The sequence below is a fragment of the Cornus florida genome, unplaced genomic scaffold (genome assembly GCF_030987335.1).
Source record: "Cornus florida cultivar Cherokee Brave unplaced genomic scaffold, ASM3098733v1 CherokeeBrave_3.0.0_Hap2_Chr04, whole genome shotgun sequence".
In the NCBI taxonomy this organism is placed as follows: Eukaryota; Viridiplantae; Streptophyta; class Magnoliopsida; order Cornales; family Cornaceae; genus Cornus; species Cornus florida.
The window spans coordinates 92,309,923-92,334,506 of NW_026775574.1; the positions used below are offsets into that span (position 1 = coordinate 92,309,923).

The window sequence follows — 24,584 nt, forward strand, 5'->3', positions numbered from 1 at the left end:
CTTGTAAATTACTTTCTTATTCTTTTATGTACTTGTAATTGACATAATCTGCTACTATGCCCCAAGACTAAGAGATGAATAGTCTTAACTTTTTCATAATTGAAATAACTGAAGAGATATATATATATATATATATATATATATATATATATAAAATTTAAAAATAAAAAATATATAAGAAAATACATTAGAATTTGAGTTTGAGTTCGTTGGGCTCGGGTTACTGGCACGTCAACCCAAAGTAAGGTTACGATTTTCAATGCACCTAGAACTAACCCTAATTGTAACAATAATTGATGAAGCTTGTGAAAAATTGGACTGATCCCGAGTTGAATCGCTTGACAGCTTTATATGTGTTTTGAAATGAGGAATGATTTACACACTAAGTCACACAATTTTTTTTTAACAGTTGTTGCTCTCGCTCGCACACTCCACGTGTGCTTTCGCTCTCGTTCTCACTTTGTATAATTTAAATTTTGTCGCTCTCACTCTATGTGACTTAATTTTCATTGAGACAGTAATATCAGCTTTTCAAAGTTGAAAGATTATTCATGCTTCTTATTACTAATTATTTTTCCCTTTGTAACGGACACTGAACTATTTGGGCCAAAGTCATGCTTTGAATTTATTATTAATGTCACAAAAATAGTTGATGTTTTACTATACTACAAGCAAATTCAATCATTTTTGTAATGGAACTTGTCTTTCTATTCAACAGGAGGGGTTGAGAGTGTGAACATATTTTTTGGACAAGCGTGACTTAGTTTAGAAGTGAAACAAACAAGGAAAAAATTGCATAAAGTATAGTTTAGAGTCTAGTTAAGTGGTACAATTTCCTCTCTTGTTCTTCTTCATTTAGTTTTTATTTTATTTTATTTTTTACAATTTGTGATTTAGACACAAAAAAAATAAAAATAAAAATAAAAAATAAAAAAAAGAAGAAGAAGAAGAAGAAGAATGATTTTCATCTGATCTAAAACTATAATTTGCATAATTGTATTAGAGGAATTATCTAGTCTGTAATTTCTCTTTTTATTGTCTTTTTATTTTTTGAGGATATTATTGATGATGAAAGTGAGACAAAAATGAGGTGCAGCACTATAGGAAGCACATATACTTCTCTCAAGGTATCGTGGTGGTATCAGACACTCAAACACTTTTCGAACTGATATTGTCCGGATACGTGACGATACGACATGGCCAAAAGTATAGAATTAAATACAATTTAAAATATATTATGGGTTAATTAAAAAATAAAAAAAAATTTAAGAAAACCAAAGTAATTAAAAATTTACCTCTAAACTCCAAATTATTGATTTATTTATAATTCTATGAATAAAAATATATTATTTAAATATAATAATATATATTATATTATTATTAATTTTTGACGTATTCATGTCGTATCTGTGTCCATATCGTCTCGTACCTATATTCAATATTTGTATCCATGCTTCTTAGGTAGCATCCATTGGTGAGAAAATTAGAGAGAGTGAACAAAGATGGTTTGGACAGTTGCACATAACCTAGTGAGTCAAAAGAGAGAGATTAATTATAATAGAATGCAAGAGAGGAGGAACAACCAAAAAAAAATCGAAGAGAAATAATTCATGCATCCCATCCCATTCACATGGGATTAAAGCAAAAATAACGATAATGATAGCTAATAGAGAGTTAGTTTAACTTTCTTTTTGCATTTATGTCGAAAATTTGAGAAATTCCAAAATTCTTTACACTATAAGTTTTCTATTGGGCCTATTTTTTATTTTTTTATTATTATTATTTTTTTATGTTAGTGGCCTATTTATTTTTATTTTGTTGGGTCTATTTATTTTTGCTTATTTATTCTATTTAATTGGGCTATTATGTGATTTATTGGCTCTATTTAATTTGACTTAGCATTGTTTACATAAGCTTAGCTCTCTTGTAGAAATTTTAGGTTCTATCCCTCCTCAATTAATAGGCGTTATTTTTTATTTTATTTTTGGACAATAGTTAGATTCCCGCCAAGGTTATGAGGCGGGATGGGGAAATGTCACCCACTCCACCTTGCCGATTTACAATAATAAATTATAATTTTGTTCTTATATTTTATTTTATTTTTAATAATTTTAAATATATATTAAGCAAATTCTAATATATTCTATTGCAATCACTAAATATTTTTTTGTATTATTCTTATTTGAAAACTTCTATGTATTATTTTAATGTTCTTATAATAAAATTAAGTCTCATGTTTGTATTAAGAAGTTAAATTTTACTTTTATTTGCATAAGAGAAAAATAATTATTACCATAGTTAAAATTTTGTTTCATTATTAACTTTAATTATATTCGTAAGACAATGACAAAAACACTCTAAAAAGCTGTTCCACCTCACCCCGTTTTCGTTGCCATCCCTAGATTTATTCTAATCACATTTATGGCACAATCCTTGTTACTTGTTAAATAATAGTCGCATGTATTTATAGTTTACCATTCTTACTAATTATAACAAATTACTTTTATTGAATTTCTTTATGCTGCTGGATGCGTTGCAACTTCAACAAAAATTACTTTGAATTTTATAAAATTTAAATGGTGAATTTATCAAAATTCATTTTTATGAACTTAAATACCATAATCTTTACCATTTTTAAAATATTAAAATATAAAATAATGAATTTTACCATTAAGAAAGTAGTGAAATTTTACATCCCAAGGACCGCGAGAAAAAGTTATAGAAGAGGATTTTGATTCTATGTTAGCCGAGGAATTTTCAATTATAGAGTCACTAGTGTTGTTAAGGAGACAATTAAGCCATCTATTTACAAATAATTTTTGAATGTTGTACACGGTTTGCATTTTATTCTTTTATTACATAATCTGCAGAATGAATAAATTCATTGACCTAATATGATTCTTTTCAATTATTTCATATCATTTTACAATAATAAAATTTGTATCATCACGTGTGTAATATACATGTCATGTTAGAAGTTCATTGGCTTCCATTAGGTTCAAATTATATATGAGTTGAATTTTCAAATTTCTCATCCTCGTTCCTCAGTAGCGCGACTTTTTGTCCAGTGACCAAAAGGAAGCTGCATTGTCCAAACCTTTTTCTTTCCTGTCCAAATCTTAAAATATAAATTAGGTGCAATTCAGTCTTGGTCGCGTAATGAAGCAATCATTGACAAGAAATTAAATGGTTTGAAAATGATTAATGGGATAGTAATAATTTATGGTTGATGTTTTATGATACTCCAACAAGCCCCACCCCACATGCGATCTATTACAAATTCTGATGACATCATGCAATGATGCAACTAACTCAACCAAAATTTCGCGGAAGCGTCATACACGGTTGCTATGAAGCATTGGGATTTATGAAGGAAAGGCATGGTCATGAATGGGCGAGAGAGAGAGAGAGAGAGAGAGAGAGAGAGAGAGGCTATTCTCAATTCTTGGGCAATGCCATGCTCACCTCTGGAAATCTTTCTTCAGTATCACTAGCAACTGTTTTTCTCTCACAGTGGGTTGGATGGCTCTTATTCTTGATTTGGGGCATTTTGATGGTAGGTCGCCTCTTATTTAATATTTACCAAGTGCTCTGGAAAATAATTTGGAATGCACTTCTTTATGTGGTGAAGATGATTGGAGGCCAAGTCATGCAAGCTCAATATTCAATGGTTTAATTCTCATGGGATGACCACACTTCTACACCATGTTTGGGGCATTTTGATGGGACGTCGCCTCTTACTTCATACTTACGAGAGAGAGAGAGAGAGAGAGAGAGAGGGGGGCTATTCTCAATTCTTGGGCAATGCCATGCTCACCTCTGGAAATCTTTCTTTAGTATCACTAGCAACTGTTTTTCTCTCACACTGGGTTGGATGGCTCTTATTCTTGGTTTGGGGCATTTTGATGGTACGTCACCTCTTGCTTCATATTTACCAAGTGCTCTGAAAAATAACTTGGAATGCACTTCTTTATGTGGTGAAGATGATTGGAGGCCAAGTCATGCAAGCTCAAGATTCAATGGTTTAATTCTCATGGGATGACCACGCTTCTACATCATGTTTGGGGCATTTTGATGGGACGTCGCCTCTTACTTCATACTTACAAGTGCTCTGAAAAAAAACTATGAGTGTATTTCTTGACGTGGTGAATACGATTGGAAGCCGAGCCATGAAACTTTAAGATTCAATGGGTTAATACTTATATTGATTTTGTACTACTCTTTGTATTCCGCATAATATAATAACTTTGGCCTTGGTAACTGTTGATATTTTTATTTTATTACTGGGTATTATTTTTTTCTGCTGCAAAAATAAAAAAGAAAAAGAAAAAGAAAAAAGGACAGCAAAAACTGAGTTTGGTAAATATCCTTTAATTTATACGAGCCACACCACACCACACCGCACCACACGTCCCTTTTACTCCTCTCTCTCTCTCTCTCTCTCTGCCACGACGGACGGCTGACACCCACCATACGAAGCTTCACGAACGCCGACGCCGGAAATACCTAATTAGATATATATTTTTTCACCGATTGAAGGTAGCTCTGAGACTCTTTTGTTGTTGTTGTTGTCGTTGTTGATGATGATTAATGATGTTTCAATTCCATGAGAAAGAAAGAAGAGAGATACTGTTGGGTTTGAAAGCATAGAATCGGTGTCTTGGAGGAAATTCATTTAATTCCAAATCCAATTCGCAATTTTGTGCTGCCAAACATTCATTCTCTTTCTTTTGTTTTCAATCAATGGTTTTTTTATTACTCGAGACAAAAAGAGGTTTTTTTTTTTTTTTTACTTGGATAAAAAAGATGCAGCAAATAATTTACTCTGGCAATATATTTTTAGCTTGATGGACTGTGGTTGATAGCCCTTTACCCTCTATTCTTACACCTGTTTCATAATTTATTTGTGGGCAATGTCGATAAGTTGAATGAGTTGTTTGTTTATAGTCTTTGTGATATACTGATCCTTAATTGAGTGGTTTCTTATTATTAATTCGGGATTAATTATAATTTCAGGTCAGGTTTCCAATTTAAATATAAACTTTAAGAAGTACTAAATAGCATAGCTGGCAATTAGGTTAGGATCTTATATCACTTTAAACATGGTGTTTGAGAGACAACATAAAATAGGATTTTTAAGTTTAAGTACACGCGAAGAAGAAAATAAAAGACTTATGTTCCAACCATGTCATGTGATGCTATACAGTTCAATCATGTAATGTTAGCATTATTTTTACGCTGCATAAGTTTCTTTTTATTACAATTTTTTAATTTTAGTTGACGATCCTGCTATTTTTTTTTGATTTGTTATTTTTTTTTTTGAGGTTATCAAACACAGACTTACTATGGTTTTGCTTGTCCTGTTTTTTATTTTTAATTTTTTCCTAAAAGTTCACACATCTACACTCCCCTTTGAGAACTTATATCATCTATGCTAATGCTCATTAGTTTTTTTTTTTTTTTAGTTGGTACTCACACACACATGTCTATTCTGAGACTTGAACCTCTGACCTCCCTTTGGGAAGTAAAAGGCCGATACCTCTAGGCCACTGACCCGTTGGTTAATGCTCATTAGTTGTTTGTCATGATTTTTTAATCTTTATAAACTGATAGAAATTTCAGAAGCTTGTGGCCAAGTGGTGAATTTAGGTCGAGGCCTGAGCTTTGCCTCATGTTGCATCCGGATGCAAAGATATAATAGTCTGTTTGGCCCGTGTCTCACACTCTATTATCCAATTATCTGCACCTTGTAAATTTTACGCATACATACAACTAACTTGACAACTCATACTTGAATCATAGGGTTAACAACAAGAATGGTTTTCCATGTTGGAGAAAAACGGCCCAAACCAATACAAAGAGCAATCCAATCCAAAGAGGGGGAAAATCAGTTGCCAAGAAAAGAAAGAGTTCCTGAAGTGAGAATGACATGACCCAAGATTTGGGAGTAGCCTCTTGCTATTGCCCATTAATGGCCTTGCATTTCCTTCATAAATCTTTAGCGCTAGGCTATAGATGCATATAGATGTGAAGAAAACCCACATGTTTAGTGGGTGTGTGTCAATTTGGTTTATTGCTTTGCCTTGATGTTTCACAGCGAAGAGGGCAATTAGAGTTGAAATGAGATATTTGAAGATGATATGTCATGGTGGGGATAAATTGAACCCTTGCCGATCACTGTGCATTCATTATAGTGAAAATTGAATTGGTTTAGATTACAAAATATTTACCTGCCTAACAAAAAAAAAAGCCTAGTGTGTTGGCTACATCTCAAGATTTAATTAGTTAGTGATGTTATGTTGTCACTATGTTCTTTTTTTGGTTAGGCAGGTGAATATTTTGTAATCCAAACCAATTCAATTTTCACTGTAATGAATGTGCAGTGATCAACAAGGGTTCAATTTATCCCTACCACCCACCATGTGATGGCATATTCAAATATCTCATTTCAACGCTAATTGCCTCGTTGTTGTGAAATATCAAAGTGAAGCAATAAACTTACTTGGCACTCACCTACTAAGTATGTGGGTTTTCTTCACATCTATATGCATCTATAGCTTGGTGCTGAAGATTTATTAAAGAAATGCAAGGCCATGAATGGGAAGAGCAAGAGGGAACTCTCAAATCTTGGGACCAGGTTATTCTCACTTTAGGAACTTTTTCTTGACTCACTGGCTACTGTTTTTCTTGCCTTCTGGATTGTGGTGCTCTTTATCTTGGTTTGGGCTGTTTTGACGGGTTGTCAAGTGCTCCAAAAGACGATGAAGGCAGTTTTTGATGTTTTGAACATATTCAGCTGGATGATAGGAGGTCAATTGATGGAAGGACAAGATTCACTGGTATAATTCTCCTCTGATATTGAACGACTTTTTACGCCAAGTTTGCACCATAAACTGTTTTATTAGTTTTATGTTAGCATTCTATTTTGCAACTCTTTTATAGCTTTGCATGATTTTTTTATTTTTTATTTTACTTTGGATATATTAACTCTAGTTCTTCATCTATTTAAAAACATTTATGGGTATAAACAAAAGACAAGGGTATTAGTGTAATTATAATAGCCCCGGTGTTAGTTTTAGAAAGAAAAAAAAAAAACAGTATAAGGCTATTGGTCTAATTTTATTAACACCCCACTTTCCATTTATTGATATTCAAATATGTCACTAACAAATAGACACGGCAGTATCAATGGATTGGATTTTGATTTGAACCCGATTCGATAAGTCGATTATGGATAGGAACATTCAATTTGTAACCAGTTAGCAATCTGAATCGGACATTCCGTAAGCAAAATAAATTAGGTATGAATTATGATTAATGCGGTCTAATATAACATAATATATAATATGCTATATGTGTGTGTGTGTAGATATATATTTATTATCTAATGCATATGTTGTCATCATCATCTTTGCCTTAATCTTGTTTGAATGAGGTTGGCCACATTAATTCTGTGTCACTAATTTTTTTCTATTATATTTCATTTCACTTCCTATTAACTTTTTAAATTCATTTGTATGTGTCATTAAGTCTCCAACGCGTGTCTTAACCATCTAAGTCTACTCTCTCTATCTCATAGGTGCCACTCGTAATTTTTCTCTTGCACTAATTTGTGACTGTATCCATGACAGTAAAATGTAAGAGTTGGTTGAATCAAGCAACCTCATCACTAACTACATGTACTTCCATCAATCTGCCTTCAATGAAGGCAGTTTTTGATATCGAGGACACCTTCAGCGGGGTAAATTTTTATTTGATTGACCAGCAAGTAACCTATAGTTCAGAATCATCTAATAATTTTTTGAAGATATAGACTAGTTTGACGGACAAAAACATGATTAATGTTTGTATTGCTGAAAAATATGAAGGTGATGTGTTAAATGGAAGATTGGTTGATGAAATATGAACAAGAGACTGAACTTGATATATCTCAAAACAATATATTTCTATTACCGCCGGTAGCCGTGAATCATTTGATTGGAATGAAATTTGAAAAACTTTTCGTATTTGTTTTGTAGTGGATCTTTTACAACATCAATTAGATAAGCACAAAAGTAATTGAATAAATCTCTTGTGGGCCAAGGGTTCATTAGGTTTTGGTTAAAGGGAAATCGGGCGAAACTCGATAGGTTGTTGGGTCAATTCTTGCCCAAGTTTTGAGCAATAACATCGGATGTTTTTTCACTATGGTTCATGCACCTTTTGCAGACAAAGGGCTTTACACTGTTACACACACATACATGTGAGTTTATATATAGATAGAAATCTACATTCAAAATTTTACTTTCGATTTGAGCTTAGGTTAGAAAAATCAAGCTAAAAGTCAAGTTAATCTTTGTTTAATTTTGGATTAGATTACTCCAAAACATAAAAATTCCAAAAACTTGGGCTCTATATGTTTGCAAGTAAAATATTTTTTTGAAAATATATTTTTATTTTTTTGGTGTTTATTTGACCAAAAATCGATGTAAATTTTTTACCTAGTAAAATATTTTATCAAAAGGTTACAAAAACTTGTGTCTGCATTTTGGGGAAGTTATTTTACAGACACAACCCGATCGAATTGTATCATTGAGCTCAGCCTCCATCACAGACCCCGACGACCTCAACCTCCTTCGTCCCCCCTCTCTGTCTCATTGTGAAATCTCTCTTCGTCTCTCTCTATCCACTGTGAAACCCTAGACCATAGAACGTATCAACCCCTCAAACACTCTTCTTCGCCATTGTGGAACCCTAGAAGAAAATTTGAAGCTATAATCTCTATAACTTGTAAATATCTGTATATATATATATATGTTCTCTCTATCTAACTCTTAAAGCTTTTGATTTCATTTGCATTCAGATTCGTTGTTGGTATCCAGATTTCATCCATTGGAACTCAGAATACCATAGTTATTTCAGTCTCCGATTTGGTTCCCCTCTATTCTCTCTTCTGTTTCGGGTAACAGTTTCTCATCTCTGTCTATACATCCCATTTTTTGAGATATATATACATATATTTATGTATGGGAGATATATATACATACATTTCTGTTTAGAAGAATTAATCTTTTATTAATTCTTATACACTCTATTGCTAAGCACTCATTAAGTTTAGGAGAATAGTCACTCTTTAAGCATGAGTTCATAGTTAGATTTGGTTTAACTCATTTCATGATTGTTAGTGCCTTCAAGCATCAAGTTGTGTCCTAGATTAGTTCCCAATTCCTGTAATTTCCTTGTGTGTTGAGCCTGTAAGATTTGGGCTTATGAGATTTAAAAATATGTATCAGCAATATCGGTAAGAGTCTGACCAATATCAGATTTAATTGCTTTGGGATTGAGAATCCCACACACTCTTGAACCCAAAATCTTATAAAATTCTGGTTATGTTTATGTCCTTCATATTCCTTAGTAAAAGGGTTTTTTTTTTTTTTTTTTGGAAATCAAAGCTAGGATATCCTTCAACTGATAAAGAATCAAGGTTACAAAGGTTAACAAGCCAACTGGGCTTGTGAGACACTCTGAAACACTTGATTTGCAATTGAGAACCCATTTGCCAAGAGCATGGGCAGTGCTATTACAACCTCTAGGAGTCCAAACAAGGCTAACGGCTGTGTTCTGCAGCAAAAATCCGATGTCCGTAGCAAAAGGGTTGAAATAGTTGCATTTATGTTTTTTTAAGTTTCACTTTTTGTAGACAAAGGCCTTTACACTGTTACACACATACATGTGAGTTTATATATAGATAGAAATCTAGGTTAAAAATTTTACTTTCGATTTGAGCTTAGGTTAGAAAAATCAAGCAAAAAATAAAGTTAATCTCTGTTTAATTTTGGATTAGATTACTCCAAAACATAAAAATTCCAAAAACTTAGGCTCTGTATGTTTGCGAGTAAAATATTTTTTTGAAATTATTTTTATTTTTATTTTTTTGGTGTTTGGTTGACCCAAAATCGATTTAAATTTTTTACCTAGTAAAATATTTTATCAATAGGTTACAAAAACAACTTGTGTCTGCATTTTGGGGAAGTTATTTTACAGACACAACCCGATTGAATTGTATCATTGAGCTCAGCCTCCACCACAGGCCCCGACGACCTCAACCTCCTTCGCCCCCCCCCCCCCCCCCCCCTTCTCATTGTGAAATCTCTATTCGTCTCTCTATCTAGTGTGAAACTCTAGACCATAGAACGTACCTACCCGTCAACACTCTTCTTCGCCATTGTGGAACCCTACAAGAAAATTTGAAGGTATAATCTCTATATACTTGTATATATCTGTGTGTGTGTATATATATATATCTAACTCTTAAAGGTTTTGATTTCATTTGCATTCAGATTCGTTGTTGGTATCCAGATTTCATCCATTGGAACTCAGAATACCATAGTTATTTCAGTCTCGGACTCAGTTCCCCTCCATTCTCTCTGCTGTTTTGGGTACCAGTTTCTCATCTCTCTCTATACATCCCATTTTTTGAGATATATATACATATATTTATGTATGGGAGATATATATACATATATTTCTGTTTAGAAGAATTAATCTTTTATTAATTCTTATACACTCTATTGCTAAGCACTCATTAAGTTTGGGAGAATAGTCTCTCTTTAAACATGAGTTCATAGTTAGTTTTGGTTCAACTCATTTCATGATTGTTAGTGCCTGCAAGCATCAAGTTTAGTCCTAGATTAGTTCCCAATTCCTGTAATTTCCTTGTGTGTTGAGTCTGTAAGATTTGGGATTGTGAGATATAAAAATATGTATCAGCAATATCGGTCAGAGTCTGACCAATATCAGATTTAATTGCTTTGGGATTGAGAATCCCACACACTCTTGAACCCAAAATCTTATAAAATTCTGGTTATGTTTATGTCCTTCATATTCCTTAGTAAAAGGGTTTTTTTTTTTTGGAAATCAAAGCTAGGATATCCTTCAACTGATAAAGAATCAAGGTTACAAAGGTTAACAAGCCAACTGGGCTTGTGAGACACTCTGAAACACTTGATTTGCAATTGAGAACCCATTTGCCAAGAGCATGGGCAGTGCTATTACAACCTCTAGGAGTCCAAACAAGGCTAACGGCTGTGTTCTGCAGCAAAAATCCGATGTCCGTAGCAAAAGGGTTGAAATAGTTGCATTTATGTTTTTTTAAGTTTCACTTTTTGTAGACAAAGGCCTTTACACTGTTACACACATACATGTGAGTTTATATATAGATAGAAATCTACGTTAAAAATTTTACTTTCGATTTGAGCTTAGGTTAGAAAAATCAAGCAAAAAATAAAGTTAATCTCTGTTTAATTTTGGATTAGATTACTCCAAAACATAAAAATTCCAAAAACTTAGGCTCTGTATGTTTGCGAGTAAAATATTTTTTTGAAATTATTTTTATTTTTATTTTTTTGGTGTTTGGTTGACCCAAAATCGATTTAAATTTTTTACCTAGTAAAATATTTTATCAATAGGTTACAAAAACAACTTGTGTCTGCATTTTGGGGAAGTTATTTTACAGACACAACCCGATTGAATTGTATCATTGAGCTCAGCCTCCACCACAGGCCCCGACGACCTCAACCTCCTTCGCCCCCCCCCCCCCCCCCCCCTTCTCATTGTGAAATCTCTATTCGTCTCTCTATCTAGTGTGAAACTCTAGACCATAGAACGTACCTACCCGTCAACACTCTTCTTCGCCATTGTGGAACCCTACAAGAAAATTTGAAGGTATAATCTCTATATACTTGTATATATCTGTGTGTGTGTATATATATATATCTAACTCTTAAAGGTTTTGATTTCATTTGCATTCAGATTCGTTGTTGGTATCCAGATTTCATCCATTGGAACTCAGAATACCATAGTTATTTCAGTCTCGGACTCAGTTCCCCTCCATTCTCTCTTCTGTTTTGGGTACCAGTTTCTCATCTCTCTCTATACATCCCATTTTTTGAGATGTATATACATATATTTATGTATGGGAGATATATATACATATATTTCTGTTTAGAAGAATTAATCTTTTATTAATTCTTATACACTCTATTGCTAAGCACTCATTAAGTTTGGGAGAATAGTCTCTCTTTAAACATGAGTTCATAGTTAGTTTTGGTTCAACTCATTTCATGATTGTTAGTGCCTGCAAGCATCAAGTTTAGTCCTAGATTAGTTCCCAATTCCTGTAATTTCCTTGTGTGTTGAGTCTGTAAGATTTGGGATTGTGAGATATAAAAATATGTATCAGCAATATCGGTCAGAGTCTGACCAATATCAGATTTAATTGCTTTGGGATTGAGAATCCCACACACTCTTGAACCCAAAATCTTATAAAATTCTGGTTATGTTTATGTCCTTCATATTCCTTAGTAAAAGGGTTTTTTTTTTTTTTTTTTGGAAATCAAAGCTAGGATATCCTTCAACTGATAAAGAATCAAGGTTACAAAGGTTAACAAGCCAACTGGGCTTGTGAGACACTCTGAAACACTTGATTTGCAATTGAGAACCCATTTGCCAAGAGCATGGGCAGTGCTATTACAACCTCTAGGAGTCCAAACAAGGCTAACGGCTGTGTTCTGCAGCAAAAATCCGATGTCCGTAGCAAAAGGGTTGAAATAGTTGCATTTATGTTTTTTTAAGTTTCACTTTTTGTAGACAAAGGCCTTTACACTGTTACACACATACATGTGAGTTTATATATAGATAGAAATCTACGTTAAAAATTTTACTTTCGATTTGAGCTTAGGTTAGAAAAATCAAGCAAAAAATAAAGTTAATCTCTGTTTAATTTTGGATTAGATTACTCCAAAACATAAAAATTCCAAAAACTTAGGCTCTGTATGTTTGCGAGTAAAATATTTTTTTGAAATTATTTTTATTTTTATTTTTTTGGTGTTTGGTTGACCCAAAATCGATTTAAATTTTTTACCTAGTAAAATATTTTATCAATAGGTTACAAAAACAACTTGTGTCTGCATTTTGGGGAAGTTATTTTACAGACACAACCCGATTGAATTGTATCATTGAGCTCAGCCTCCACCACAGGCCCCGACGACCTCAACCTCCTTCGCCCCCCCCCCCCTTCTCATTGTGAAATCTCTATTCGTCTCTCTATCTAGTGTGAAACTCTAGACCATAGAACGTACCTACCCGTCAACACTCTTCTTCGCCATTGTGGAACCCTACAAGAAAATTTGAAGGTATAATCTCTATATACTTGTATATATCTGTGTGTGTGTATATATATATATCTAACTCTTAAAGGTTTTGATTTCATTTGCATTCAGATTTGTTGTTGGTATCCAGATTTCATCCATTGGAACTCAGAATACCATAGTTATTTCAGTCTCGGACTCAGTTCCCCTCCATTCTCTCTTCTGTTTTGGGTACCAGTTTCTCATCTCTCTCTATACATCCCATTTTTTGAGATATATATACATATATTTATGTATGGGAGATATATATACATATATTTCTGTTTAGAAGAATTAATCTTTTATTAATTCTTATACACTCTATTGCTAAGCACTCATTAAGTTTGGGAGAATAGTCTCTCTTTAAACATGAGTTCATAGTTAGTTTTGGTTCAACTCATTTCATGATTGTTAGTGCCTGCAAGCATCAAGTTTAGTCCTAGATTAGTTCCCAATTCCTGTAATTTCCTTGTGTGTTGAGTCTGTAAGATTTGAGATTGTGAGATATAAAAATATGTATCAGCAATATCGGTCAGAGTCTGACCAATATCAGATTTAATTGCTTTGGGATTGAGAATCCCACACACTCTTGAACCCAAAATCTTATAAAATTCTGGTTATGTTTATGTCCTTCATATTCCTTAGTAAAAGGGTTTTTTTTTTTTTTTTTTGGAAATCAAAGCTAGGATATCATTCAACTGATAAAGAATCAAGGTTACAAAGGTTAACAAGCCAACTGGGCTTGTGAGACACTCTGAAACACTTGATTTGCAATTGAGAACCCATTTGCCAAGAGCATGGGCAGTGCTATTACAACCTCTAGGAGTCCAAACAAGGCTAACGGCTGTGTTCTGCAGCAAAAATCCGATGTCCGTAGCAAAAGGGTTGAAATAGTTGCATTTATGTTTTTTTAAGTTTCACTTTTTGTAGACAAAGGCCTTTACACTGTTACACACATACATGTGAGTTTATATATAGATAGAAATCTACGTTAAAAATTTTACTTTCGATTTGAGCTTAGGTTAGAAAAATCAAGCAAAAAATAAAGTTAATCTCTGTTTAATTTTGGATTAGATTACTCCAAAACATAAAAATTCCAAAAACTTAGGCTCTGTATGTTTGCGAGTAAAATATTTTTTTGAAATTATTTTTATTTTTATTTTTTTGGTGTTTGGTTGACCCAAAATCGATTTAAATTTTTTACCTAGTAAAATATTTTATCAATAGGTTACAAAAACAACTTGTGTCTGCATTTTGGGGAAGTTATTTTACAGACACAACCCGATTGAATTGTATCATTGAGCTCAGCCTCCACCACAGGCCCCGACGACCTCAACCTCCTTCGCCGCCTTCGCCGCCCCCCCCCCCCCCCCCCCCCCCCCCTTCTCATTGTGAAATCTCTATTCGTCTCTCTATCTAGTGTGAAACTCTAGACCATAGAACGTACCTACCCGTCAACACTCTTCTTCGCCATTGTGGAACCCTACAAGAAAATTTGAAGGTATAATCTCTATATACTTGTATATATCTGTGTGTGTGTATATATATATATCTAACTCTTAAAGGTTTTGATTTCATTTGCATTCAGATTCGTTGTTGGTATCCAGATTTCATCCATTGGAACTCAGAATACCATAGTTATTTCAGTCTCGGACTCAGTTCCCCTCCATTCTCTCTTCTGTTTTGGGTACCAGTTTCTCATCTCTCTCTATACATCCCATTTTTTGAGATATATATACATATATTTATGTATGGGAGATATATATACATATATTTCTGTTTAGAAGAATTAATCTTTTATTAATTCTTATACACTCTATTGCTAAGCACTCATTAAGTTTGGGAGAATAGTCTCTCTTTAAACATGAGTTCATAGTTAGTTTTGGTTCAACTCATTTCATGATTGTTAGTGCCTGCAAGCATCAAGTTTAGTCCTAGATTAGTTCCCAATTCCTGTAATTTCCTTGTGTGTTGAGTCTGTAAGATTTGGGATTGTGAGATATAAAAATATGTATCAGCAATATCGGTCAGAGTCTGACCAATATCAGATTTAATTGCTTTGGGATTGAGAATCCCACACACTCTTGAACCCAAAATCTTATAAAATTCTGGTTATGTTTATGTCCTTCATATTCCTTAGTAAAAGGGTTTTTTTTTTTTTTTTTTTTTTTGGAAATCAAAGCTAGGATATCCTTCAACTGATAAAGAATCAAGGTTACAAAGGTTAACAAGCCAACTGGGCTTGTGAGACACTCTGAAACACTTGATTTGCAATTGAGAACCCATTTGCCAAGAGCATGGGCAGTGCTATTACAACCTCTAGGAGTCCAAACAAGGCTAACGGCTGTGTTCTGCAGCAAAAATCCGATGTCCGTAGCAAAAGGGTTGAAATAGTTGCATTTATGTTTTTTTAAGTTTCACTTTTTGTAGACAAAGGCCTTTACACTGTTACACACATACATGTGAGTTTATATATAGATAGAAATCTACGTTAAAAATTTTACTTTCGATTTGAGCTTAGGTTAGAAAAATCAAGCAAAAAATAAAGTTAATCTCTGTTTAATTTTGGATTAGATTACTCCAAAACATAAAAATTCCAAAAACTTAGGCTCTGTATGTTTGCGAGTAAAATATTTTTTTGAAATTATTTTTATTTTTATTTTTTTGGTGTTTGGTTGACCCAAAATCGATTTAAATTTTTTACCTAGTAAAATATTTTATCAATAGGTTACAAAAACAACTTGTGTCTGCATTTTGGGGAAGTTATTTTACAGACACAACCCGATTGAATTGTATCATTGAGCTCAGCCTCCACCACAGGCCCCGACGACCTCAACCTCCTTCGCCGCACCCCCCCCCCCCCCCCCCCCCCCCCCCCTTCTCATTGTGAAATCTCTATTCGTCTCTCTATCTAGTGTGAAACTCTAGACCATAGAACGTACCTACCCGTCAACACTCTTCTTCGCCATTGTGGAACCCTACAAGAAAATTTGAAGGTATAATCTCTATATACTTGTATATATCTGTGTGTGTGTATATATATATATCTAACTCTTAAAGGTTTTGATTTCATTTGCATTCAGATTCGTTGTTGGTATCCAGATTTCATCCATTGGAACTCAGAATACCATAGTTATTTCAGTCTCGGACTCAGTTCCCCTCCATTCTCTCTTCTGTTTTGGGTACCAGTTTCTCATCTCTCTCTATACATCCCATTTTTTGAGATATATATACATATATTTATGTATGGGAGATATATATACATATATTTCTGTTTAGAAGAATTAATCTTTTATTAATTCTTATACACTCTATTGCTAAGCACTCATTAAGTTTGGGAGAATAGTCTCTCTTTAAACATGAGTTCATAGTTAGTTTTGGTTCAACTCATTTCATGATTGTTAGTGCCTGCAAGCATCAAGTTTAGTCCTAGATTAGTTCCCAATTCCTGTAATTTCCTTGTGTGTTGAGTCTGTAAGATTTGGGATTGTGAGATATAAAAATATGTATCAGCAATATCGGTCAGAGTCTGACCAATATCAGATTTAATTGCTTTGGGATTGAGAATCCCACACACTCTTGAACCCAAAATCTTATAAAATTCTGGTTATGTTTATGTCCTTCATATTCCTTAGTAAAAGGGTTTTTTTTTTTTGGAAATCAAAGCTAGGATATCCTTCAACTGATAAAGAATCAAGGTTACAAAGGTTAACAAGCCAACTGGGCTTGTGAGACACTCTGAAACACTTGATTTGCAATTGAGAACCCATTTGCCAAGAGCATGGGCAGTGCTATTACAACCTCTAGGAGTCCAAACAAGGCTAACGGCTGTGTTCTGCAGCAAAAATCCGATGTCCGTAGCAAAAGGGTTGAAATAGTTGCATTTATGTTTTTTTAAGTTTCACTTTTTGTAGACAAAGGCCTTTACACTGTTACACACATACATGTGAGTTTATATATAGATAGAAATCTACGTTAAAAATTTTACTTTCGATTTGAGCTTAGGTTAGAAAAATCAAGCAAAAAATAAAGTTAATCTCTGTTTAATTTTGGATTAGATTACTCCAAAACATAAAAATTCCAAAAACTTAGGCTCTGTATGTTTGCGAGTAAAATATTTTTTTGAAATTATTTTTATTTTTATTTTTTTGGTGTTTGGTTGACCCAAAATCGATTTAAATTTTTTACCTAGTAAAATATTTTATCAATAGGTTACAAAAACAACTTGTGTCTGCATTTTGGGGAAGTTATTTTACAGACACAACCCGATTGAATTGTATCATTGAGCTCAGCCTCCACCACAGGCCCCGACGACCTCAACCTCCTTCGCCCCCCCCCCCCCCCCCCCCCCCCCCTCTTCTCATTGTGAAATCTCTATTCGTCTCTCTATCTAGTGTGAAACTCTAGACCATAGAACGTACCTACCCGTCAACACTCTTCTTCGCCATTGTGGAACCCTACAAGAAAATTTGAAGGTATAATCTCTATATACTTGTATATATCTGTGTGTGTGTATATATATATATCTAACTCTTAAAGGTTTTGATTTCATTTGCATTCAGATTCGTTGTTGGTATCCAGATTTCATCCATTGGAACTCAGAATACCATAGTTATTTCAGTCTCGGACTCAGTTCCCCTCCATTCTCTCTTCTGTTTTGGGTACCAGTTTCTCATCTCTCTCTATACATCCCATTTTTTGAGATATATATACATATATTTATGTATGGGAGATATATATACATATATTTCTGTTTAGAAGAATTAATCTTTTATTAATTCTTATACACTCTATTGCTAAGCACTCATTAAGTTTGGGAGAATAGTCTCTCTTTAAACATGAGTTCATAGTTAGTTTTGGTTCAACTCATTTCATGATTGTTAGTGCCTGCAAGCATCAAGTTTAGTCCTAGATTAGTTCCCAATTCCTGTAATTTCCTTGTGTGTTGAGTCTGTAAGATTTGGGATTGTGAGATATAAAAATATGTATCAGCAATATCGGTCAGAGTCTGACCAATATCAGATTTAATTGCTTTGGGATTGAGAATCCCACACACTCTTGAACCCAAAATCTTATAAAATTCTGGTTATGTTTATGTCCTTCATATTCCTTAGTAAAAGGGTTTTTTTTTTTTGGAAATCAAAGCTAGGATATCCTTCAACTGATAAAGAATCAAGGTTACAAAGGTTAACAAGCCAACTGGGCTTGTGAGACACTCTGAAACACTTGATTTGCAATTGAGAACCCATTTGCCAAGAGCATGGGCAGTGCTATTACAACCTCTAGGAGTCCAAACAAGGCTAACGGCTGTGTTCTGCAGCAAAAATCCGATGTCCGTAGCAAAAGGGTTGAAATAGTTGCATTTATGTTTTTTTAAGTTTCACTTTTTGTAGACAAAGGCCTTTACACTGTTACACACATACATGTGAGTTTATATATAGATAGAAATCTACGTTAAAAATTTTACTTTCGATTTGAGCTTAGGTTAGAAAAATCAAGCAAAAAATAAAGTTAATCTCTGTTTAATTTTGGATTAGATTACTCCAAAACATAAAAATTCCAAAAACTTAGGCTCTGTATGTTTGCGAGTAAAATATTTTTTTGAAATTATTTTTATTTTTATTTTTTTGGTGTTTGGTTGACCCAAAATCGATTTAAATTTTTTACCTAGTAAAATATTTTATCAATAGGTTACAAAAACAACTTGTGTCTGCATTTTGGGGAAGTTATTTTACAGACTCAACCCGATTGAATTGTATCATTGAGCTCAGCCTCCACCACAGGCCCCGACGACCTCAACCTCCTTCGCCCCCCCCCCCCCCCCCCTTCTCATTGTGAAATCTCTATTCGTCTCTCTATCTAGTGTGAAACTCTAGACCATAGAACGTACCTACACGTCAACACTCTTCTTCGCCATTGTGGAACCCTACAAGAAAATTTGAAGGTATAATCTCTATATACTTGTATATATCTGTGTGTGTGTATATATATATATCTAACTCTTAAAGGTTTTGATTTCATTTGCATTCAGATTTGTTGTTGGTATCCAGATTTCATCCATTGGAACTCAGAATACCATAGTTATTTCAGTCTCGGACTCAGTTCCCCTCCATTCTCTCTTCTGTTTTGGGTACCAGTTTCTCATCTCTCTCTATACATCCCATTTTTTGAGATATATATACATATATTTATGTATGGGAGATATATATACATATATTTCTGTTTAGAAGAATTAATCTTTTATTAATTCTTATACACTCTATTGCTAAGCACTCATTAAGTTTGGGAGAATAGTCTCTCTTTAAACATGAGTTCATAGTTAGTTTTGGTTCAACTCATTTCATGATTGTTAGTGCCTGCAAGCATCAAGTTGTGTCCTAGATTAGTTCCCAATTCCTGTAATTTCCTTGTGTGTTGAGCCTGTAAGATTTGGGATTGTGAGATATAAAAATATGTATCAGCAATATCGGTCAGAGTCTGACCAATATCAGATTTAATTGCTTTGGGATTGAGAATCCCACACACTCTTGAACCCGAAATCTTATAAAATTCTGGTTATGTTTATGTCTTTCATATTCCTTAGTAAAAGGGTTTTTTTTTTTTTGGAAATCAAAGCTAGGATATCGTTCAACTGATAAAGAATCAAGGTTACAAAGGTTAACAAGCCAACTGGGCTTGTGAGACCACTCTGAAACACTTGATTTGCAATTGAGAACCCATTTTCCAGGAGTATGGGCAGAGCTATTACAACCTCTAGGAGTCCAAGCAAGGCTAACGGCTGTGTTCTGCAGCAAAAGGGTTCAAATAGTTGCATTTATATTTTTTTAAGTTTCATTTTTTACGAAATGCAAAATTAATTGAACCATTGGCAACTAGTTTGAATTGATTATCCAACAAATTCTAATGTTGTATCCTTGTTAACAGTTTCTATCCTTGTTAACAGTTTTGTAGTATTCTTTTTTCTATGTAATTTATGTTCAGAATACTTACCATAAAACAGATTTAGAATCTAAATAAAACACTTGGCAATGAGTTCTTTTAAATAGTTTTGCACCCATTGTATGGACTGTTTCATTCAATGTCGTAGCATTTTGGGATCTCCTTGTGCTTTTCTTGATAGTAAACAATGGACTGCTCATATCAATAATTCTTCACATGTTACACCTATGCTTAGTTTTACTGAAAGCATCTTTATAGACTTAGATGTCTTGTATCATTTGGGCTTTAAACTTTGTTGATTCATTTGACCTATAGGCTCGATAAAATCACAAGCAAAGAAAGCATAATTTCGAGCTTCTCTTTAATTTACTGTTCTTTCATCAATGTCTGCTCCATGTGTACTATATATTCATTTGTGAACTGTTACTTGTTGCCTGTTTAGTGAGCTGTACAGTAACTAACTTGGACTTGTATGTGATAATCTGATTAACTTCATAACATGAACTTATTTAATGGACTGTTAGTTCTGAATTATATCTATTCTTTTGGTTGCCAATGTTAACTTTGGGTTGTTTCTTAGAGTATAATCGTGGATGAGAAATTAATCATAACGATTTAACATTTAATTTGTAGGTAAATGCGACATTCAAAATTGATTTATTCCCCCATATCGTGGCGTTTGATGTCATTTGAAAGAATATAGTAACCGTCCTCCGGAAAATGAAAGAGAGTTGCTCAATCTTCGACACTCTTCTTTACGGACCTCCATTGAACGTGATTTTGGTGGAGTAAAGAAACATTTCCGTGTGTTTGATGCCGAGCCTTTTTGGGACCATCCAACCCAAGTTAATGTGGTACTAGCATGGTGTTTCTTACACAACCACATAATGGAAGTTGATCCAAATGACGGGATTATGCAATACACCAACGATGAGTGTCAAACCCCAACAAACACAAAGAGAAGAGTAGAGAGGGCAGGAAGTGAGGAGTAGGTACTTGTATCTATAGGTATCGGTGTTTAATAGGTTGATATAGGATGATTTTTTATAAGTAGTTTTATGTTAATTTGAATTTCTGGGTGTGTTTGTTGTATATAGGAATTTTGGTGGTGCATGTTTGGAATGCTTTGATACTTGGCTTGATTTATTTTATTTTATTTATTTGAATAAAATAAATCTAGCTCTCAATCTATTTAAAAAAATGTATTTAGTTGAATGTGATTTCCTATTATCAGGGTGGTTGCAACAAAGGATGGACACATGTACCAATTTGATTATGCCCTAATTTGTTCAGTATCTCTTTCCAGTACTTGGAAAGCTGAGCGTATATACAAAAATCGAAATTAGGCCACTAAAATTATCTTACCAAGGTAAGATTTCAACAATTAATTATACAATCATGTTAATCTCAATTAGGGATTAAACATCATCACATAAATTACTTTGGATTCCTCAAGGTGCCAAATTGGGAGGGAGGTATGAAATCATCTACAGTTCTACACTATATATGAGTATAAAAATGATTAGTATTTTTAAATTACCTTCGATTGTGAATGGACGCCGCCACGTTGCAGTTTAAATTATAAAACTATACTACAGTGCTGATCATTGTTGGAATTGTCTTCAACCATGCTCACTTCTTTTTTTTCTTTCTTTCTTGGTAGCTGTCATTGCCGTTTGTCAAGACCTTAAATAGGTGCAATTATTATTTTTTATTCTTTTCCTTGGTACCATGACAAATATTCACTAGGCTGATCTTTGTTGGGTCTGTCTTCAACCAAGCTCACTTTTTTTTTTTTTTTTTCCTAAGTACCATGACAAATATTCAACATGTTGCACCAAAAGGGACCAGTCATTGTCGTTTATTTTGGACGGGTCATTTTGGGCTTCAAATTGGGCAGGTCTTTCTGGACAGTTTAAATTCTCTGTTTGGACTGTGTCTCACAGTTTATTATCCAATTATCTGGACCTTGTTTACACACATATTATATACAACTTAGACTTGAAAGTTGAATCATAGGGGACAACAGCAAGATTGGGTTGCCCTTTGTCGTGGTCTGGGCCGTTTTAATGGGGCCGTTGCTTCTTAATCCATACTTACCAAGTGCTTTGATCTAGTACGCTAATCCAATCACTCACAAACTCTGATGACATCATGCAACTAACTCAACCAAAATTTCGCAAATTGAGTTTCTCACCCAATTTTGCAGTATAATAATCATCTACTGTGGCTAAGAAAGGTTGTTAAAAAATCACTTCTAAATTTTGCAATACAAACCAATCCAATTTGTGTATATACATACATATATATATATATATATATATATATATATTAATTTGTGCAAGCTATATTTTATATAGGGGTGACAAATTTTGACACGACACGAGTTAAACGGGTTTTGATTGATTTTAAACGGATTCGGATCATAAACGAGTCGGCATGATTAATTCGTTTAATTAATTGTGTCGTGTTTGGGTTGAGGGGTTCAACCCGCGTAACCCGTTTATACACGTTTAACTATACATGTTATAAATAAATTTCCATTTAAGTTCCAAAATTAGTATATAAAATTGTGTCTAATAATTTACTCTTTTGTAAACTAGGGACTATTTTGTAATTTGGTGGGATTAAAACCTGTATTTTTCTTTTATTGAGTATTATTAATAAAAATAAATTATATATATATATATATATATATATATATATATATCATTAAACAGATTAAAAAATCAGTTCTCAATTTTGCAATATAAACCAATCCGTGGAATAATCATCTAATATTGCTATGCAAAATTTGTAATTTGGTGTGTAATATATATATATATATATATTTTTTTAATGTGTGTAAGCTATATTTTATAACAATTGTTTGCTTGGAGATGTTACCTAAAACAAAAACACACACAGACACACACACACACACACATATTTTTTCCTTAATAATTTATCATTGAAATCAAGCAAACTTCGATCTAAAATAGAGTTGGTCTCGCTGATATTTTAAGGTGGGTTTATTATAAAATGAATTCTTCATGAAAATAAATGAACGTAGTATATTTACTCAAAACTTTATAAGTTTAAATGAAAAATTGGCTTACCTTTGCAGCTAAAAATGTCTAAATATTAAACAAAGCATTTGAATGCCATCGCCATCATCCAATCTACAATCCTATTAAACAAGCTTAGCTTTGGGACGGGCGGTATTAAACAAAGCATCATCCTAACAAATCTACCATCCCATGTAATGACCACCATTCCATCCCAACTTCAGAGATTAAGAAGTCTTATGGTACCATTTATATATAGAATGCCATCACCAGTAATCACCATCATCCATCGCAAATACCCCATTTTGAGAAAGATTGACAAAGAAATTGTATTTTAACAAATCTAAAAGAGTAAGAAGTCTTATACCATTTATACAAAATATTTGATCATGATTTAATGAGATAAAAATAGTTTACCTACATTGAAAAAATAAGGAAAAATGTGTGACTAAATATATAGCTAGCTACCCTTGTCATCCAAACACATAGCTTAGCTTTGGGAGACCGTGTGAGAGCGACACCCCCATTAGCATTAGGAGACTAGCATTAAACAACGCTTCCCATCAGTGACTAAGAAAGAAGTCTAATACCGAAAACACCCTAAAGCTTTAATTACTTCTAAAGCGACATATTTTTTTGTAACTATATATGCTCTTTGTTTGCTAGTGTGGTGGAATTTTTGGTAATCTAAAGTTGTAAACTAATTCAATTTTCATTGTAACGAATGTTGCAGTGATGAGCAAGGGTTTAAATTTTGTCCACAGTACTGTGATGTCTTCAAATATTTCATTCCACCCGTGATTGGCGTGCTTGTCATGAAATATCAAGGTAAAACAACGATTCCATTTGACACTCATCCATTAAACATGTGGGGTTTTCTTCACCCCTACGTGCATCTATTGCCTGGCACTGGGATTTATGAAGGAAAGGCAAGGTCATGAATGGGCAAGAGCGAGAGGCTATTCTCAATTCTTGGCTATGTCATGCTCACTTTCGGAACTCTTTCTTTAGTATCACTCGTAACTGTTTTTCTCTCACACTGGGTTGGGATGACTCTTATTCTTGATTTGGGCCATTTTGATGGGATGTTGCCTCTTAGCTCATACATACCGAGTCCTCTGGAAAAAGACCATGAATACACTTCTTTATGTGGTGAAAATGATTGGAGGCCGAGCCATGAAAACTCAATATTCAATGGTTTAATTCTCTTGGGATGACCTTCTACAGTTCTACACCATGTTTGTAGCACTGTTTGTTGTATACCATTAAAAGAAGTAAATAATAATAATAATGCATGTTTGTTGTATTGACTGTCACACTCTCTGGATTGGGTTGGTCTTTGTCTTAGTTTGGCCAATTTTTCTTCTCCCAACTTGGAAAACCATTCTTGTTGTTACCCCTAGGATTCAAATGAGTTGTCAAAGTTAGTTGT

At 33.7% G+C, this 24,584-nt stretch overlaps 4 long non-coding RNA genes across 5 annotated transcripts; all 4 read left to right on the forward strand.

The window, feature by feature from the left end:
* Window positions 1–11,582: 11,582 nt before the first annotated feature.
* Window positions 11,583–12,363, forward strand: LOC132303945 (uncharacterized). The gene is made up of 2 exons (XR_009481453.1): window positions 11,583–11,703; window positions 11,791–12,363. It is a non-coding gene; the product is annotated as an uncharacterized LOC132303945 (long non-coding RNA).
* A 685-nt stretch (window positions 12,364–13,048) lies between these two features.
* Window positions 13,049–13,832, forward strand: LOC132303946 (uncharacterized). The gene is made up of 2 exons (XR_009481454.1): window positions 13,049–13,172; window positions 13,260–13,832. It is a non-coding gene; the product is annotated as an uncharacterized LOC132303946 (long non-coding RNA).
* Window positions 13,833–14,526: 694 nt separating this feature from the next.
* On the forward strand, window positions 14,527–15,327 carry LOC132303944 (uncharacterized). The gene is made up of 2 exons (XR_009481452.1): window positions 14,527–14,667; window positions 14,755–15,327. It is a non-coding gene; the product is annotated as an uncharacterized LOC132303944 (long non-coding RNA).
* Window positions 15,328–17,521: 2,194 nt separating this feature from the next.
* Window positions 17,522–21,325, forward strand: LOC132303943 (uncharacterized). Of its 2 annotated transcripts, XR_009481451.1 has the most exons (3): window positions 17,522–19,110; window positions 19,198–19,296; window positions 20,739–21,325. It is a non-coding gene; the product is annotated as an uncharacterized LOC132303943 (long non-coding RNA). The 2 variants fall into 2 exon arrangements; XR_009481450.1 differs by having other exon boundaries at window positions 19,198–21,325.
* The last annotated feature ends 3,259 nt before the right edge of the window (window positions 21,326–24,584 follow it).